A 15,171-nucleotide genomic window follows, 5' to 3' on the forward strand; every position below is an offset into this window, starting at 1 on the left:
CATCATAAGCTGTGCTTAGCTTCCAACTGTATCTGTTATTGATATCTGTCTTTGTGGGTTACACACCGCATACAGGCCACAGTCAGTTGCTGGGCCTTGTAGTTCAACTATATTCTTCTAACTATTGCAAACAAGCCAGAACACTATATATCATAATTGAAAATTATCATTGAAATTATAACCTTGACATTTTTTATAAATAAAGTTTTTTTTCTTACTAACAAATCTATACATAAATAACTTTCATGTTTTTTTTTCAATAACCTACCTCTCAATGAAACTTAGTAAAACTGATACTACACTTGGTCTTAGCCAAAAGGCAGAGAAGCGTTCCATTGCTTGCAAGTCTCCACTGCGTGGCTCTGCATTGGAGTTGGGTGGCAGGCAGCACTTCTGCTGCCTGCTGCCTGACACCTGCTGACTTTGTTTAGTTTTTTGAAAATTATCATTGAAATTATTACCTTGAAATTGTTATTTTTCTTACTAACAAATCTATACATATTTTTTTTTTTTAAAACCTACCTTTTTCTGAAACTTATAAAAACTGATACTACAACTTGAAAAGGCATAGGTGTTACTTTGTACATAGCACAAGTTCTTTATGGCACCATACAGGTCAGCGCTTGTCGGCAGGTATTAGCTCTGGAATTACCACAGTTATCAAAGTAACATATCAGGGGGAAAAAAGCATTGTAGTATTTTATAAGTAACTTAAATTTTCAGTTCATCAAAACAAAAAACGTATTTTTCAATTTTCATCATCCATGGCCTGCACTCTTGCCAAAGTGCGCACGAGCACGGCCATCACTACACAAACATTGCCGCCGAGAGGACTGACAGTTTATGTCCTGGGAGCGTTAACTAATGACAACCCTTTGCGATTGTTTGCGGCGGTGTGTTAAACTTGGTCTGTCAGTGTTAAGCAGTACACTACCTGATCGATGTATACACACACAAGATGTTTTAAAGCACTTTATGCCTCCAACTTAGTATTGCAATGGGATTTCTGCCCTTTAGGGATTACCTTCTCTGCGTCAAATATATAATTTTCCAAGGGTCTTTTGGCATGTATCCCACTCCGGCATGCCCCCCTCCAGGTGTTAGACCCCTTGAAATATCTTTTCCATCACTTTTGTGGCCAGAAACAGTCTTTGTAGATTTTAAAATGCGCCTGCCCATTGAAGTCTATGGCGGTTCGCGCAAACTCAAACTTTTTTGGAAGTTTGTGTCCGCAGTCTGCGAACCCACAATCTGAGGTTTGAGCCATCTTTAGCTCTGGTCCTTAAAGGATATCTGAGGTGACAGGTACATACAGTATTAAGGTGTGCATGAAAAAGGGCGCCATGAAAAAGGGCCTGGCTGGATAACGACATTGCGCCAGTGGATAATGAAATCTGATAATGATAAATATCGTTGTAATGTCAAACTTGGTTAACAATAAATACCATTGTAAAAACAGACGGGAAATAATAACGAAAATATATTAACGTTAAAAATTGTTACGTAATTCAACAATACAGCTTAACCCAACTCTAGTCTCACACAGAACCCTTCCCTGGTGGTGCCTCAAACTAACCACTCCCCTGATGGTGCCTAACCCTAACCCCCCACGTGGTGCCTAACCCTAACCACCCCCTTGGTGGTGCCTAATCCTAACCACCACCACCCTGGTATTGCATAAAACTAACCACTCCCTCTGCAGAAACACACTTTTACGCATATAAATGATAATATATTTGATAACATGAAATCATTACATACAAAGAAAATATTATGATAAACACTATAATGTTGCAAGCTTCTACAACAAAACATACTTAAAAAACTTTAATGTTCTAATGTTGTTACCGATATTTATCCCAGCACCCTTTTTTCTGCTTTTTTTCACCGTATTAACAATAATTACATAAGACTCTATGGCGGCGGCCTTTTCGTCCACCTTCAACCGACGCTTTTTTTTCCTGCTACCGTATTAAGCTTTACTTACCTGGAGTATCGTAGAAGCTACCAACCCCATCAATACAGAGTGGACAGTTGGTTACTGAAGCACAGCGGAACTGCAGCGAGGGACATGCAGACTTCTAGGGGCTTGAAGAAGCCCCAGGTAAGTAAAGCCTGATGACTGTGAACTCTAACTGGGCTTATGTATAGCCAGGACTGACTGACTGACTGACTGACTGACAAGTAAGACATTCCACACTTAACATTTGTTTTCAGTCATTTAGCCATCTGTTAGTTTTAAAGAGAAACTCCACTCTTTATGATAAAAACAGAGATTCAGTTAGTTCAGATTTTTATATTATTAGGATTTAAGCAAACCTGAAGCAAAAGACGGAGTGGGGTTTTAAAACTGCAACTGTGACAGTATCATGCATACTGACACTCACAAGGAGCAGTGGTGGTAACATGACCTCTGAAATAACATATATAAGGTAAAAGGGGTGCCCTCAGGGGCGTAGCAATAGGGGGTGCAGCGGTAGCGACCGCATCGGGGCCCTTGGGCCAGAGGGGCCCCGAAGGGCCCTCCCTCAACTACAGTATTAGCTCTCTATTGGTCCTGTGCTCATAATAATAACTTCTATAGATACTTTGAATAGTGGTAATCATTAACAAACTGTTTCCCATCCTTTTCTTGCACCTCTGACTCTGTAGTTGCCATTGGCAGGTTTTGGTGCACCGTATCAATTGCTATGTATAGAGTGCTTGGGGGGCCCCATTGTAAAACTTGCATCGGGGCCCACAGCTCCTTAGCTACGCCACTGGGTGCCCTAGTGGTCGATAAAAACTTTTAAAACCAGTTTAAAATCAAAAAGGAAATTTAGGTGGCTTACAAAAGATTTTATTTTTAGCACCGCGTTTTGCAGGTATGAGCCTGCTTCCTTAGGCCAATAACAGTGGCAAATTAGGAAATCAATTTCAACAAAGGGAGCCTCCTGAAATATCATTGCCAGGAATGTATTTCAGTTTGAAAGATTTTACTTGTAGCAGGAAAAAAGGGCGCCGGCGGCTAGTGCACGAAAAGGGCTTCGCCATAGACTCTAATGCATTTATCACTAATACGGCGCCCAAAGAAGAAAAAAGGACATAAGATAAATATGGTTTTCAATATTATAACATTAAAGTTTTTGAAATATGTTATTGTTTTAGAAACTTGCATTGTTATAGTTTTTGTCATATTATTTTGTTTGTATGTACAGACTTTACAACATCAAATATATTGTCGTTTCTATGTATGTAGGGGGGTTTGCGCACAGGGAGTGACTAGGGTTGGCACCACCGTTGGGAGGGGGGTTAGGGTTAGGCACCACCCGGGGGGGGGGGGGTTAGGCAACACCATGGGTGTTGTTAGGGTTAGGCACCACCAGGGGGGTGGTTATGGTTTAGGCACTACTGGGTGGGATAGGGGTAGGCACCACCAGGGGGTGGTTAGGGTTAGGCACCACCGTGGGGGGTGTTTAGGGTTAGACACCACCAGGGGAGTAGTTAGGTTTAGGCACCACCAGTGGAGGTGTCTGTGTGAGAGTAGGGCTAGGTTAAGCTGCATTGTTGAATTATGCAACGATTTTTAATGTTAAAGTGGATCCGAGATGAAAAACTAACTATAACAAGTAACTTGTCTATATATCTTATCTAAAGTTTAGATAGTTTACACAACAAATCTAGCTGCAAACAGCTTTAATAGAAAATGATTATTTCTTCCTGTGATACAATGACAGCAGCCATGTTGTTTGTAAACATTACACAGAGGCAGGCTTATCTGTATCTTGAGCACTCAGCCTGTGAAAAAAAACCTAATCCCCCCTCCTCCCTCCTCCCCTCTGCCTCTGAAATCAATGGCTAGTAACACCTCCTCCTGCCCAGACTGAGCTCCCATGAGCCCTTGCTACTGCCAAGGCTCTCTGAAAACCTGTGGGTGTGGTTTATTTAGTTTATAGGGAATTAGAGTATTAAAACAACAACAAAAATGTATTTGGCTTGAGGAATGCCCTATAAACAATAGAAAAGGAACACAATTATGCAATGAGTAAAAGTTCACCTCGGATCCACTTTAATATCTTTTCGTTTTCATCTCCCGTCTGTTTTAAAATGGTAATTATCATTATTGAGATTTCGTTATCCAGGCGTGTCAATTTCTTATCCAGCCGAGTCCTTTTTTTCCTGGAGCCCTTTTTTTATGTCCCCTATTTTATTCATATAGAGGAAACTCGAAAAATGTGAATATTGGGCAAAAGTTCATTTATTTCAGTAACTCAACTTAAAAGGTAAAACTAATATATGAAATAGACTCATTACATGCAAAGCAAAATATTTCAAGCCTTTATTTGTTATAATGTTGATGATTATGGCTTACAGCTTATGAAAACCCAATATGAAATAAATGAATGTATGCACAATATCTTAATTTAATTTGTTGACTTTTACCTGTATCTTATACAACCAGTGAGATAGAGAAGAAGGCTACAGGCTTGAAGGACAACTGAGGACAAGTGAGGAATATGGAGGCTGCAATATTTATTTCCTTATAAGCAATAACAGGCTGCCTGGCAGCCCAGCTGATCTATATGGTTGCAGTAGTGTCGGAATCACACCAGAAACACACATGCAGCTAATCTTGTAGTTCTGACAATATGGTCAGAAACACCTGATCTGCTGCTAGTGTTGGGCGAACACCTGGATGTTCGGGTTCGGGACGAACAGGCCGAACATGGGCCAGATGTTCGGCATGTTCGGCCCGAACCCTGAACTCAATGCAAGTCAATGGGGACCCGAACATGCCGCAATACGGCCCCCCTATGGGGTCGCAGGCATAAGAAGGGAGCATGCCCCGTTCGCGGGGGGGGGGGGGGGGGGTCGGAAATTCCCCCCACCCCCTCCGCTAGCGCTCCCCCCTCTGCCCGCTTCCCCATAAAAAAGTTTGCGTAAAGTTAAATAGTACCGGTGGTGGCTGCTGCAGTGGCTGGCTGGCCTGGCAGTGGTGTGAGTGAGGAGGAGGAGTCCGAGTAGGATGCGTTGAGGCCGGGCAGCGGGCGGTTCAATGGTAGTACCCTTGTGGTACTTCCGCCCTTTCTCTGACCTCACGTCCTCTATGTGATGATGCATACGACGCGTACCCTCGTATGCGTCATCACATAGAGGACGTGAGGTCAGAGAAAGGGCGGAAGTACCACAAGGGTACTACCGCTGAACCGCCCACTGCCCGGCCTCAACGCGTCCTACTCGGACTCCTCCTCCTCACTCACACCACTGCCAGCCAGCCACTGCAGCAGCCACCAACGGTACTATTTAACTTAACGCAAACTTTTTTATGGGGAAGCGGGCAGAGGGGGGAGCGCTAGCGGAGGGGGTGGTGGGAATTTACGACCCCCCCCGCGCGATCGGGGCATGCTCCCCCTTATGCCTGCGACCCCATAGGGGGGCCGTATGCGGCCGAACAGGGGCCCTGTTCGGCCGGGCATTGAGCAGTTCGGGCGAACCCGAACTAAAAGGCCGAACACCATCAGGTGTTCGGTCGAACTCGAACATCACCCGAACAGGGTGATGTTCTGCAGAACCCGAACAGTGGCGAACACTGTTCGCCCAACACCAGTGGTGCTCAACAGAGCTCGAATATTCGAGTAGCTCGAATATTCGAGCTCTTTTTCAGCTATTCGAGCTCGGTATTCGAGCTCCGAATAGCTGGAGATATTCGAATGGGCTATTCGAGTGAACTCGAATAGCACATTCACTATTCGCGCTATTCGAGCTAACAGCGCTATTCGAGCTTGAATACCGAGCTCGAATAGCGTCATAGCCCAGATTGATGTCCTCAGAGCCAATCAGAGGGCTCCCAGGCCCTCTGACGGCAGCCAATCACTTAGGGGGACCCTGGCCAGCCCCTACCCTATAAATAGCGGCCGCCATGTTCGGTTTTTCCGTCCTTGCCTGACTTTGTACAGAGAGAGATCTGCTCCTTTGTGCTTTGGCTTAGCAAGAGCTTTATTGTGGTCATTCACCTAGCGTTTTTGCTCACATACACCTCCTATATACACCTATATTGTTGTTAGTTAGATAGACATTGTATTTTAGTTAGTAGCTTGTGTGTTACTAGAGAGCCAGCTGCTGCAGGTAAGCTTACACAACTTTAGGCCTCAGGGCCTGCCTGTGTGGGCAGCTCAGCTGTTCTCTCCTGTCCTCTGTTAGTTTATTTCTCATCTATACCAGTATTTCTGCTGTCCTTTACTAGCTACTGAGTGATTGTATTTTGTATTGCAGTTATATAACTGTACTAGGACTAACTAGGACACTCACTGTCACTGTTTGTTCATTTGCTCCTGCGTGTGACCGTGTGTGTGTGCGTGCACTGTCTGTAGTGTACACACACTCTATTTCCTTCTGATTACTGATTAATTATTGTAATTTCTAGTTGTACTTCCTGACTGTTACTACTTACTTACTGTACTAGGGACACTCACTCAGTCACTGTTCATAGGCTAGCTCCTGCGTGTGTGTGCGCGTGCACTGTCTGTAGTGTACACACACTCTATTTCCTTGTGATTACTACTGATTACTGAATCTGATTAAGTTGTAATTTCTAGTTGTACTTCCTGACTGTTACTACTTACTTACTGTACTAGGGACACTCACTCAGTCACTGTTCATAGGCTAGCTCCTGCGCGTGTGTGCGCGTGCGTGCACTCACTGTCTGTAGTGTACATACACTCTATTTCCTTGTGATTACTACTGATTACTGAATCTGATTAAGTTGTAATTTCTAGTTGTACTTCCTGACTGTTACTACTTACTTACTGTACTAGGGACACTCACTCAGTCACTGTTCATAGGCTAGCTCCTGCGCGCGTGTGCGCGTGCGTGCACTCACTGTCTGTAGTGTACACACACTCTATTTCCTTGTGATTACTATTGATTATTGTAATTTCTAGTTGTACTTCCTGACTGTTACTACTTACTTACTGTACTAGGGACACTCACTCAGTCACTGTTCATAGGCTAGCTCCTGCGTGTGTGTGCGCGTGCACTGTCTGTAGTGTACACACACTCTATTTCCTTGTGATTACTACTGATTACTGAATCTTATTAAGTTGTAATTTCTAGTTGTACTTCCTGACTGTTACTACTTACTTACTGTGCTAGGGACACTCACTCAGTCACTGTTCATAGGCTAGCTCCTGCGCGTGTGTGCGCGTGTGTGCACTCACTGTCTGTAGTGTACACACACTCTATTTCCTTGTGATTACTACTGATTATTGTAATTTCTAGTTGTACTTCCTGACTGTTATTACTTACTTACTGTACTAGGGACACTCACTCAGTCACTGTTCATAGGCTAGCTCCTGCGCGTGTGTGCGCGTGCGTGCACTCACTGTCTGTAGTGTACACACACTCTATTTCCTTGTGATTACTACTGATTATTGTAATTTCTAGTTAGTGTACTAGGGGACACACTCACTGTTCACTGTTCACACTTACTGATTACCGATTATTGTATTTTGTATTTGTACTGTACTAATCAGTTAGCGATCTAATCACTTAGTGATTAGTGTCACCTCACCCACCAACCCACTCCATTGAAGTACCCCACTTTTCACCCGCCCTTTTAAAAAACTTTTGTGTTTACGCCCAAAACATCTAAGATGTCTGGAAGTGGCAGCCAGCGCGGTTTGGGCAAGGGGAAGGGCAGCAAGGGAATCAGGAGGAGAGGGAGCAGCATTGTGGCAAGCCGCGGCCGCGCCACCATGCACAGTTCTGCAGCAGCAGCAGCAGCGTCAGTGGCTAACATTCCTCCTATAGCCACTGGCCGTGGACGCCTTGGGCGCCGCCCAGCAGGAGCATCTGCAACTCACGCTGCAGAGACACAGCAGCAGCAGCGTGTAGCACCTGCTCCGATTTTCCTCCAGCCGGGTCGGAAACGTCCCATTGAGGAAAAGGATGCAGACACTGTGGTGCAACTGATGACGGAGGATGAGCAGCCCGCCATCAGCTCTGCATCCGAGGCCTCCACCCTCACCACCACCACCACCCTTGTTCGCAGCAGCCGCCCAGCAGGGCCTGGGGAGGAGGCCAGTTCACCGTCAGTCGCCCGACCTGTCACTCAGCACTCTTTTGAGCCCAGGCATGATGCGTCAATTGTCTGCTGTTGTTGGCGATTTGGAGGAGGAGATGCTGATGGGTACTTTGGGGGATGAGGGATTGGACAGCAAGACTGTGGCAACAGTCAAGCAGCCCATCCATGCATCAGGAGAGGAGTTTGGGGGGTCATCATCCCAGCAGGACATGTTTCAGGGGGGGAGGATGATGATGACACGGTGACAGACAAAGACTGGGTGCCACCAGCTCCAGGGGATGTCGTCATCAGCAGCTCTGAGGAGGAGGAGGATGCGCTTGTGGGCCTTGCAAGGAGGCACATCATTGCAAGCATTGGCAGCAGTAGGCAGGTCCCACAGCCTGCTGGTGTCTCAGGCTCAGCAGCAGCAGCAGCATCTGCCAGTACCACCACCAGCTGCACCCAAGCCCCCGCCCCAACCACCACAGGGAGACAGGCAGCAGCGGCTCCAGGCCGTAGGGGGTTGTTTTTGTCACCAATCTGGCGGTTTTTCACCATGCCCACAGTGTACAGCAAGTACGCCACTTGCAACCACTGTCAGCGGAAGTTGAGCAGAGGTGCAGACCCCTTAAAGTTCAGCACCAGCTCGCTCATCAACCACCTTGCTGCGAAACATTTCCCCCAGCATGAGGAGTTCCAGAGGCTGAAGGCATCTGGTGCTGGCAGTGGCACCACACCCATCACTGCACAGCCTTCAGCAGCAGCAGCAGCAGCAACAGCAGCCACCCGCCCTCCTGCTCCTCCAGCAGCACCAGCAGGAGTGCGGAAACGCACTGCTCCTCCCCCCTCTGCAACTCCTGCCGCCGACACTGAGGCCTGTTCTGGCAGCCAGTCCTCAGTGGCCTCCTCTGCTGTGTCTGCTGATTCCCGTGCCAGCAAAAGGCCATGCCAGAGCCTTTTGAGCGAGTCCTTCCAGGGGGTGGTTAGGGCTCTGCCTCCCAGCAGCCGTCGCGTGTGGCAGCTGAACGGCTTGCTGGCACGGGCCATGTGCTCCCAACTCCTGCCGTACACGCTCGTGCAGGAGGGGAGCGACATGCGTGCGCTGCTTGCTTGTGCAGCCCCAGACTGGCAGCTCCCCAGCAGACACTTTTTCGCCCGCAAGGCCATTCCTGCACTGCACCGCTTTGTGATGGCCAATGTGGAGCGAGGGCTGGAGCACGCGGTTGGTGAAAGGGTCCACGTCACCATGGACTCCTGGAGCAGCCGCTTCGGGACAGGCCGCTACCTGTCCTTCACTGTCCACTGGGTCAGCTTGGTGGAAGGGGGTGAGGATGGGAGAGCAGCAGCGGGCACAGCAGCAGCAGCAACACAGTGGGTGGTGCCACCCCGCAGGGTCAGGGGAACTGCAGCAGGTTCCTCCAATCCTCTGCCATCCTCCGGCACACCTGGCCAAACCCCCCGCCTCAGCAGCAGCGTGAAGGCCCGCCACTGCCAAGCGCTGCTGCAGTTGGTCAGCCTTGGGAAGACCAAACTGACGCCAACCCATGTGTTGGCCAAACTCCAGGAGCAGGAGAGGATTTGGCTGACCCCCAGAGTCGGAGAGGTGGTGGCCGACAATGGGGCCAATCTGGTTGCCGCAATAGACAGGGGAAACCTGACCCACATCCCCTGTCTTGCCCACGTGCTGAACCTGGTGGTGCAGAAGTTCTTGCGCACCTACCAGGGGATGGGCGAACTGCTGGAAATGGCAAGGAACGTTGTGCATCACTTCCGGCGCTCGGCTGCAGCCTGTGCGAGCCTGGAAGACGTGCAAAAGGAGCTGGAGCTGCCACGCCATCGGCTGATCCTTGACGTTCCGACTCGCTGGAACTCCACCCTGGCGATGTTGGAGCATCTGGTTGAACAGAAGCACGCTGTCAACCAGTACCTTGCCCTGGCCACTGTGTCCGCCGCTCAGAGAAAGGACAGGACCAGCAATATCCCGTCCATCGTCCCCGATGATGACTGGAGGCACATGCAGCAGGTGTGCTTAGTGCTGGCTCCCTTTCTGCAGGCCACTAACATCGTGAGCAGGGACCATGCTATGGTCTGCGAGTGGGTGCCCCTGGTTTGTCTGCTGAACAGGGCCCTCGATGCTTTGCTGGAACAAGGAGCGGCAGCCTTGGACCAGCAGGAGCGTCATGCAGCTGCACAGTCCACCTCTGAGGGGGAGGAGGAGGAGGACTTGGTGGAGGTCCCTGACCTTGCTGCTGATGAGGGGGATCAGCACAGTGCAGCTGAGTTGGTGCGGGGGTGGAGAGAGGATGAGGCTGAGGAGGGAGAGGAGGAGGATGAGGACAGCACTGCCGCCGATGTGCCAGCACACGTGGCCCGCCTCTTCCCAATGGCAGCGCACATGCTGACGTGCCTGCGCAAGGACCCCAGGGTGATCCAGATGAAGCAGAGGGAGGACATCTGGATCAGCATGATGTTGGACCCACGCCTCAAGGGGAAGTTGAGCCAGTTCCTGCCGCCTGCAGGAGGAGACCCAGCGCAACAAATAAGGAGCTTGCAGCAGGCCCTTGTTGAGCACTTGGAGGAAGCCTTCCCCCAGCCTTCCACCCCCACTGTCCAGCCAGCACAGAGGCAGCAGCAGGTGCCTGCTTCCAGCAGCAAGCGCCCCACAGACCTGCTGTCTCTCAAGTCTGTGGACAGACTGACGTTTCTCAAGATGAACCAGGCGTGGGTGGAAGGCGAGTTCCTGGCCCCTGTTGTCGGCGAGAGGGGGACATGAACTGAAGAACCATCGTTAATGTGCCTTACCACCCTTTACCACCTCCTGACTATTACGTCGCCTGCAGCCACACATTTTACACCTACAGTGGGCTGCTGTGTACTGCCCTTCTGCTGTCTGTCTGTGTTTCCCACTGCCAGGGTACACAGATTTACCTTCTGCTGCCACTCTGCCACCAGCTATTAAGTCAAACAATAGCTATATCTGTCTGTGTAATTTTCTATAAAAAAACAAAACAAATAAACCAAAAAAAAAAAAAGGTTTAATTTTTCTGAGTTGCCCGGGTTGAAAACTGTGTTGTCCCAGTTGTGTATTGGACACGATGTGGGCTGCACGACCGCTGTCTGGGACCTCCTGCTGTGTTTATTTACAGCCCTGGTATCACCGCTAGGTACCAGGGCTATTATGTCATGCCGCCTGCCTGGCCTGCTGCCACACTCACACTACTCCTCCATTCCTCCTGCTGCTGCTGCTGTCTGTCTGTGTTTCCCACTGCCAGGGTACACAGAATTTCCTTCTGCTGCCACTCTGCCACCAGCTATTACGTCAAACAATAGTTGCTCACATTACTCCTCCATTCCACCTGCTGCTGCTGCTGTCTGTCTGTGTTTCCCACTGCCAGGGTACACAGAATTACCTTCTGCTGCCACTCTGCCACCAGCTATTACGTCAAACAATAGCTATATCTGTCTGTGTAATTTGTTGTAAAAACAAAACAAATAAACCAAAAAAAAAAAAAAGGTTTAATTTTTCTGAGGTGCCCGGGTTGAAAACTGTGTTGTCCCAGTTGTGTATTGGACACGATGTGGGCTGCACAACCGCTGTCTGGGACCTCCTGCTGTGTTTATTTACAGCCCTGGTATCACCGCTAGGTACCAGGGCTATTATGTCACGCTGCCTGCCTGGCCTGCTGCCACACTCACACTACTCCTCCATTCCTCCTGCTGTTGCTGCTGTCTGTCTGTGTTTCCCACTGCCAGGGTACACAGAATTTCCTTCTGCTGCCACTCTGCCACCAGCTATTACGTCAAACAATAGTTGCTCACATTACTCCTCCACTCCTCCTCCTGCTGCTGCTGCTGTCTGTCTGTGTTTCCCACTGCCAGGGTACACAGAATTTCCTTCTGCTGCCACTCTGCCACCAGCTATTACGTCAAACAATAGTTGCTCACATTACTCCTCCATTCCTCCTGCTGCTGCTGCTGTCTGTCTGTGTTTCCCACTGCCAGGGTACACAGAATTACCTTCTGCTGCCACTCTGCCACCAGCTATTACGTCAAACAATAGCTATATCTGTCTGTGTAATTTGTTGTAAAAACAAAACAAATAAACCATAAAAAAAAAGGTTTAATTTTTCTGAGGTTGAAAACTGTGTTGTCCCAGTTGTGTATTGGACACGATGTGGGCTGCACGACCGCTGTCTGGGACCTCCTGCTGTGTTTATTTACAGCCCTGGTATCACCGCTATGTACCAGGGCTATTATGTCACGCTGCCTGCCTCATTGACTGCCTGCTGCCACACAATCATCCTCCTCCTCCTGCTGCTGAATTTACCTCCTGCTGTCTGTGTGTTTCCACTGCCAGGGAGCACATACAATGGCGCTTCCAACATGCGTGCGCAACCAGCTATTTATTACGCTCAAAAATAGCTGCATTTCTTTAAAAAAAAATATAAAAGAGAAATAAGTGAAGAAGAAGAAGACGATATAGAAAAAGAAGGAGAAGAAGAAGAAGAAGAAGAAGAAGAAGAAGAAGAAGAAGAAGAAGAAGAAGAAGAAGAAGAAGAAGAAGAAGAAGAAGAAGAAGAAGAAGAAGAAGAAGATGAAGATGAAGATGAAGATGAAGAAGAAGAAGAAGATGAAGATGAAGATGAAGATGAAGAAGAAGAAGAAGAAGAAGAAGAAGAAGAAGAAGAAGAAGAAGAAGAAGAAGAAGAAGAAGAAGAAGAAGATGAAGATGAAGAAGAAGAAGAAGAAGAAGAAGAAGAAGAAGAAGATGAAGATGAAGATGAAGATGAAGAAGAAGAAGAAGAAGAAGAAGAAGAAGAAGAAGATGAAGATGAAGATGAAGATGAAGATGAAGATGAAGAAGAAGATGATGAAGATGAAGAAGAAGAAGAAGAAGAAGAAGATGAAGAAGATGATGAAGATGAAGAAGAAGAAGAAGAAGAAGAAGAAGATGAAGATGAAGAAGATGAAGATGATGATGAAGAAGAAGAAGATGAAGAAGAAGAAGAAGAAGAAGATATAGAAGAAGAAGATATAGAAGAAGAAGATATAGAAGAAGAAGAAGAAGATATAGAAGATAAAGAAGAAGAAGAAGTATATACAGTACTGAACAACATTTTGGACACAACTTCTCTTTCCACCTTTTTTTTTAAAGGAACATCCCCACATAATCACTTGCTGTTGTTACTTGGAAAAAAAGATGTTTCTTGCATCATTCACCCTCAAAACAAGTGTTGGAAGCTATTTAAGGCCAATTCGAATAGTCAGCTCGAATAATGAGCTCGAATACCGACTCGAATAGTGAGGTCGAAGTCCGAGGTCGAATCGAATAGTAAAAAATATTCAAAACAATGGTGCATGAGCCAGCCTGGGGCCCCGGGAACTCTCACTGCCCGGGGCCCCAGAACCAGCATCTAACACCATATAACACCAAACAGTTCTCTGCTGCTTTATAAAGCCTGCAGGCTGCTGGTCATATAGCCATTGTCTATATGCAACTGAAGCCCTCTCCTACTAATTGGCTGACTTGCTCAGCTTTTGCTTGATTATCACTGCAGGCTAGGTGTATTATGTGTGCAATTCTCATTGGCTTATAAGCAGCCTGCAGGCTTTATAAAGCAGCAGAGAACTGTTTGGGAGTGAGGTTCTCCAATTGTGTGTTTGGTAAGTTTTAGAGCAGTAGGAGACAGGCCTTGGAGGTGGCAGCTCCAAGGTTTTGGCTGCGCTCACATATGGTGTTAGATGCTGGTTCTGGGGCCCCGGGCAGTGAGAGTTCCCGGGGCCCCAGGCTGGCTCATGCACCATTGTTTTTAATTATTGTAGTATCCCATGCAGTTTAGTTAGGAGGGGGGCAGATGAGAGGGAATATCCTGCACGCTGGTGCCCCCTGCTGGTCATATAGCCATTGTCTATATGCAACTGAAGCCCTCTCCTACTAATTGGCTGACTTGCTCAGCTTTTGCTTGATTATCACTGCAGGCTAGGTGTATTATGTGTGCACTTCTCATTGGCTTATAAGCAGCCTGCAGGCTTTATAAAGCAGCAGAGAACTGTTTGGGAGTGAGGTTCTCCAATTGTGTGTTTGGTAAGTTTTAGAGCAGTAGGAGACAGGCCTTGGAGGTGGCAGCTCCAAGGTTTTGGCTGCGCTCACATATGGTGTTAGATGCTGGTTCTGGGGCCCCGGGCAGTGAGAGTTCCCGGGGCCCCAGGCTGGCTCATGCACCATTGTTTTTAATTATTGTAGTATCCCATGCAGTTTAGTTAGGAGGGGGGCAGATGAGAGGGAATATCCTGCACGCTGGTGCCCCCTGCTGGTCATATAGCCATTGTCTATATGCAACTGAAGCCCTCTCCTACTAATTGGCTGACTTGCTCAGCTTTTGCTTGATTATCACTGCAGGCTAGGTGTATTATGTGTGCACTTCTCATTGGCTTATAAGCAGCCTGCAGGCTTTATAAAGCAGCAGAGAACTGTTTGGGAGTGAGGTTCTCCAATTGTGTGTTTGGTAGTAAAAAAATATTCGACTCGAATATTCGACCGAATTCGAATAATTTACTATTCGAATCGACCAAACTCGAATTATAAAAAGGGGTATCCGAGCATCACTACCCAACACTATCTGCTGCATGCTTGTTCAGGGTCTATGGCTAAAAGTATTAGGCAAAGGGTCAACAGAATAGCCAGGCAAATGGTATTCCTTAATAGAAAATAAAAATGGTAGTCTCCATATCCCTCTTGCTACAGTTATCCTTTAAGAAGTTTGTCTGGACAGAGGATTTAATGTACATTAAGCTACAGCGGTAACTGTGAGAGACTCTGGATGTTCCTTGTCACCAGTAATGGCCTCACATGAGTGAACAGAACTGGTTGTTTTTACTAGCATTCCCATAGTGCATGTTTTATGCAGCGTACTTTATTGATCTTCATCTCTAATAAAATGAGCTGTATGTGTTTTCCAGGATATTTGTGTGCCAACGAAATGGAATTTCACAACTCAGCAAACTTCAACCTTTTCCTATTGAGTGACTTAAAAAAATCATTTGTTGAACATGCCCAGAGGGGCTGCTTTATAGAGGTGCACAGGCTGTTAACAGTGCAGTTCCACATGTACATCCCTTAGCTGTCAGTG

The 15,171-nt window shown here is 47.4% G+C and overlaps 1 pseudogene; it reads right to left on the reverse strand.

Annotated features, from left to right (window-relative positions):
• Nucleotides 1-219: 219 nt before the first annotated feature.
• On the reverse strand, nucleotides 220-332 carry LOC137529178 (U2 spliceosomal RNA; annotated as a pseudogene).
• Nucleotides 333-15,171: the final 14,839 nt, after the last annotated feature.

The sequence above is a fragment of the Hyperolius riggenbachi genome, chromosome 8 (assembly GCF_040937935.1).
Source record: "Hyperolius riggenbachi isolate aHypRig1 chromosome 8, aHypRig1.pri, whole genome shotgun sequence".
NCBI lineage: Eukaryota > Metazoa > Chordata > Amphibia > Anura > Hyperoliidae > Hyperolius > Hyperolius riggenbachi.